The sequence below is a fragment of the Centruroides vittatus genome, unplaced genomic scaffold (genome assembly GCF_030686945.1).
Source record: "Centruroides vittatus isolate TY-2023 unplaced genomic scaffold, ASM3068694v2 scaffold_1152, whole genome shotgun sequence".
Classification (NCBI taxonomy): domain Eukaryota; kingdom Metazoa; phylum Arthropoda; class Arachnida; order Scorpiones; family Buthidae; genus Centruroides; species Centruroides vittatus.
This window is the reverse complement of record NW_027122670.1, coordinates 1,813,132-1,818,946: the sequence shown is the minus strand read 5'-3', so window position 1 is coordinate 1,818,946 and position 5,815 is coordinate 1,813,132.

The following is a 5,815-nucleotide window of genomic DNA, read 5'->3' as shown; positions in this document are numbered from 1 at the left end:
GGGCTTTACTTTACGGGAGTTCCTATTACACATATATAGAAACAAAAAACAAATGGCGATTCTTGTATGAGGCCCGAAGTAGAACGGGCCCCATACAAGCTTTGCCATTTTTTATAAAACAAAATACATAAAATGTTTCTTTATTAACAAAAACGAAGTTTTAAAAAGTTTACTTTTTGTTAGTACAAATAATAATAATATTTTATAGGGATAGGACCCACTAGGGGCCCTAAATTTTATCTGGAACCGGAGAAAAATCTCCGTCTTCCTTCTCTTCGTAAGAGAATTGAATGTTATACTATGTCCTCGTTTTTGATACTAAAAAAAGATATTTTTAATTTAAATATATTAATTACAAGATAACATTTCATTCATTCATCAGGTTATTCATTATAAGTAGTAAAAATCATGCGATTTAAAAAATATATATATATATTTTTTGTTTAATAAAATTATATATAAAGCAATATAATTTATTCGAATGAAGTTAAAAGTTAACGGTAATAACTGTATTTAGGTTTTATCGTGGGCGAAATGAGGGTAAATTTATTTATTTTATATATTACATAAAAGTCACGATATCTGGTTAAGATAAAACAAAATATTAAGAAATAATATAAAAATTAAAATAGGAATTTTTTTTTATATAAAATACGAATATTTTAAAAATATTTTTAAGTATCGAATGATTTTGAAATACAATCTCCGAATAATACAAATTTTATTTACAAATTTAGATTACGTAAATATAGTGATTTTATATAAAGATTTATGTTAAAAATTTCATTTATAGATATTATTTAATAGCAGAAATTCAAATGGAAGTTTTCTAAATCACTAACATTTGAAGATTTATTATTATTATTTTTTTTTAAATAGTAAAGAAATTTTTGAGAAAGTTATGGTTCTAAATTTCATATTGTTTTTATGATTATTTAATTAAAGAAATCTGTTAATGTTCTGTAAAATAAGATATATTCATCTAAAGAAAATTTAATTCATTCTGTATAATTTTCACATACTGTACTTAAATACAAACTTTTTAATTGTTTTCTTTATTTTTCTTGTATTTGTTCTAAATTTTTTGGGAGTTAAAATAATTGAAGATTTGATTTATTTAGGAATTCCGAAGATGCTGTGAGCGTTTTGCAACATCTTCGGAATCCAGAAGAAATGGTTGTTAAAGAAACCGTAAACGTAAAACTATTCTACCATTGAGAAATAGACAACCGAATGGCCTAGGCCCACAGTTTGTTTATCTTAAAAATAGACAATACGATTTAATCCGCAATTACGAGTACTTGATATACGAGAATTGGATACAATGAGCTGTTTTATTTTATCCACTTCCCGATTATTCGAGACGAAATATTCGATACAATGAGCGCTGACTGGTATTTATAAGAGCAAAATATTCAAATCAGGCAGGAGACGAGATTGAAATTCCCGAGTGCTTCGATTGTAGATTTGTCTCCATTTTCTTTGTTTCATTTACACTGAGTTTGTTTTTTGTCATTTGTTCATTGTAATTCACTTTAACCGAGTGTACAATTTAGTAAACTTTATCTTTAATTTACTGATTCTATTGGTGATTATAATTTCATTAATTAAAAAGCAATGTTATTTTACTCTGCAGTCCATTCTAGATAAGTTGACACCTAATGTGAACGAATCTATGACTATCTTTGGTACAGTACTGTAGTACCACTCCACTGGCGGCCGGATGGCCGAGCGGTCAAGGTGCCTACCGCTCTGGGGAACCCGGGATCGAATCCGAACGGGTCGAGAAATCCCCAGGAATTTTTCGGGGGGTGGTCCGTTCGGATATGTCGGGCCCCGTCCCTCACCACCCGGTCGCCCCATTGTGGGCCTGGCTGAACCCATAATGGGCTTACTAAAAGAGGCCCTCTTAGTGCCCACAAGGCGGAAAGAGTTAAAAAAAAAAAAAAAATTACCACTCCACTAATGCAATCTAATGGGTTCAGCAGTTTATCAAAACTAAAAATAGAATTTTACATGATACTGAAGTAACTTTTATATTTGTATAGCAACTTAATTAACGAATTATTTATAATTATTACACTTACATTTTTTATATAATTTTTAATTCTTATTATAGCAAGATGGACAGAAAATACGTAATTAAGACATAAAAGATGTAGATGCGCAAATTGATTTTATAAAGTGTATACATATGTTTATTTTGCATTTTCATGTAATTATTAATTGTTATCAGCGAGGTGGAGGCCGAAGTTTTAAACGCGAAAACGTGCACATTGGACGTTCAGCGCCGCTTTCCCGTAAGCCTTGAAGTTTGACAATGGTGTTTGGAAAGTCAGTGGAATCATGCTCGACATTCCAAACGCCATTCTCAAACTTCTAGGCTTACAGGAAAGCGGCGCTGAACGTCCGACGTACACGTTTTCGCGTTTAAAACTTCGGTTTCAACCTCGCTAATATCAAAAACAACCAGCAATAGTACATTTTTTGAAGGAGCTTCAGTACGTTTTGAAATTTCATTGGAGCAACGTGGTTGGGGCTCTTTTGGTGTGTACGCTGTTTCTAGAGCGAAGCTGGTTGTTTCTTTCGATCTCAGTTAATTGGATTTCTTGTTATATATACAGTCGACTCCGCATAAGACGACATCCCAAGGGGAAGTGGAAATGTGTCGAGTTATCCGATGTGACGACTTATGCGAAGTTGGAAAAAACCCCACAAAACTACAATTAATAAAATACAGTAGTGCGTTAAACAGTAATATAGGCTTACAATACATTGTGTCCTCCATTTACAATTACTCTGTAGATAAAAAACTGAAAAATTCGTTTAGTGTTGTTTGTTTTGAGCACTTAACCGTCTCGACTTTCTTTTTCAACGATCACGAACGCCTTTAAAACATCATCTTCGCAATTGTCAATTGTTGGCAAGTAACGTCTAAGGATTCTTAATGCCTCTGGTATGAGAAAATGCAAAATTGGATTCTGGTGTGACGTTGGTGTAGATTGTATATTTTCTGTTTGTTAATCTGTTATTATTTTATACATAAAAATACATAAAATGTTAAGACATTCTTATTAATACGTATATATATTATGAAATATATTAATTATATATTAATAAATAAATCGACTCCCCCTCCTGAAAAAAATGAGTTCGCACCACACGTGCAGAGTGAATTCATTTTTTCAGGAGGGGGTGACGACTTATCGGAGTGTGGGACAGCAAAAATATGTCGACTTATCCAGTGGTGACGAGTTAAACGGTGTCGAGTAAACCGAAGTTTTTTTTAACATTAAAAAAGTATGGTAACTTAAAAAGTGTGATAACTTTTTTTATTTTTCGTCTCCGGTCCAAAAATAGGGAACCGTTGAACTCGTCTCGGTCCCCTGAGTTCAAATATATAATCAAAGTCTTGAAATTTCATAGGGAGTAATCTATAGTACACCCATAAGGAAACATGTATCGAGTGGTTACAATTTTTTTTCGAGTGGTAGCCGGCATTCTAATTTTTTTCGTGGCTATTTTGAATGCTCTTTCAACAAATAATCCATTTTATGGTTAAATTTTACACTTAGTAATAGAGCAGACCTTCTACTTAGTAATAGAGCAGACCTTCTACCTGGCAATAAATGTCAGGCTTCCGGTGCTCCACTTTATTTTCAGACGTTCTCTGTTTCGCTCAATGCTTTACAGAGAGTTGGATACACTATTGCGGTCGTAGCCGCTACATTTTTTTTTACCGACATATATTCGTATATTGTTACATTCAGCATATTACATTTTATATATTTAAATTACATATTATTGAAACAATTAATATAATATGTAGATTTTTTATAATTCCATGTTGGCTGTTTTGTACTTTTTGTACAAACATTATAAATAAAAATAAATACAAATACAAAATGTAAAATATATGTGGAGTTGTTTTTTTTTTATTGCATTGACGGCTCTCATCTCACAAATTATGTGAATGTTTTGATATGGATTGGTATGCAGAGTTCATTACTTTGAGAATGCTTAGCACAATAAACACATTTAGCCATAAAGTTTGTAAATGTGTTAATAAATAATGATAAGCACAGTCCAATACCCTTAGAGGCCATAGCCTCAGTAGACAGAGTCCATTTCTCTTTGAATGCGTATCACTGTGAGCCCATTTGGCCACAATGTGCTAAAGTATGAAATGAAGTAGAGTCATACTCTGAGATGGTATATTACTATGAATACACTTCAACATTCTGTATGTGGACGTTTGGATCCAGTGTGGAACGCAGAGACCTTCGCATTGCCCTCCATATTAAATATAAGATTCTCGATAATAGAAAGAACAATTGATATAAAAGTAGTAATAATGGAAACAGTTGTTGTTATATCATTCTCAGACCAACTGACTACTAGAATATACCTAGTGTTTTAAACTGTAGAATAACCTACAAAACCGACACAACCTCAAAAAGTATACAATAGCCATATCAGTAATTAAATTATACTAATTAATGGGAATAATTTGACAATAGAGCATAACCAAATTTAGTAAACCAATATAGGTATCTACAGTGAATTTCAGCTTAGAAAAATTATTTATACAATAAATATATACAGTTTGGTATATAGTGACAGGGGGACGATTATATTCTGGTTTTATAACATATTCTTATAAAGTTTATAAAGTATGTATAAAGAGTGACGTTATTGATAAGACTACTCATTTTAAATTTAAATTAAAATGGTTAAATTTTACAATTGGGACCCTTCTTTTGCCTTTAAAAGCTCATATTTTAGAATTATAGATTCCTCCATCACGATACTATCGGTAGTGCGGGCGCCGCCATCTTTCTTTCACCGTCGTTTCTAAATGCCTACAAACAGCAGCGCACTCCCGTAGTAGCAAAGACGCAGAGCGACCGCTATTAAAGAACGTATCCCTCTCCACAGTTGCGTAGCGAACATAACTGGCGACCGGGGCACGACACTTTATTGGCGCCCCTTCCCTGCCCCAGAAACACATATAGTTTGTCTTGGAGACCATTTGGGCGCGCCTCTGCGAGTGGCGCCCGGGGCATGATACATCCCGTTACACACCCCTCCAGAGATTTTCACATTTTTGGACTCGGATCCTCGAACGTCCAGAAAAATCGGGATTTTTTTTTCTGTATGTATGGATGAGTGTTAGTTACGGTACGTGTGGGGCACGATTTTTTCATCTGCTTTGGAGCTTAATAACTCCCCTGTAGGGTTTCTCATTTCCCGGTCTTCTGCTTGTCTCGGAATCCCGGGACAAAATTAATTATTTTTAAGATATACAAATTATCGTGAAATCAAATGATATAATTCTTTTTCGTCTTTTAAAGTAATTTAATACGTTCCGCAACCTCCAAAATCATATTAACCTTTCCATGGTGTCTATAGGCAGACATCAATAGATCCCGATTTCAAATCCTCAGCCACTCCGAAGAGTCGCGATCACGAAGTTCGCTTCAACGCCGAACACCGTACATTGCTCGATCGCGAGATAGAATTACTAGAGATTAATATCTCCTAATCCTAGCCCGGCACATAAATACCTGCTAGTTTTATATTATTACCCAAAAATTTCTTGAAACAGCTGACTACCCATCGATTTTGAAGCGCTTGCTTACAGTGAAACTACAATGAAAACCAGTGAGCACCATGAGTGCATTGGGCACAAGTCCGAATCGCTTTCCCTATTTTGTGTATCTCTATTTCTGTACAACTTAGTACTTGTGCTGCTTCAACGAGAAACTTATTACATTTGGCCACACATTGACTTTGGTGTGTACATTTTTTAACC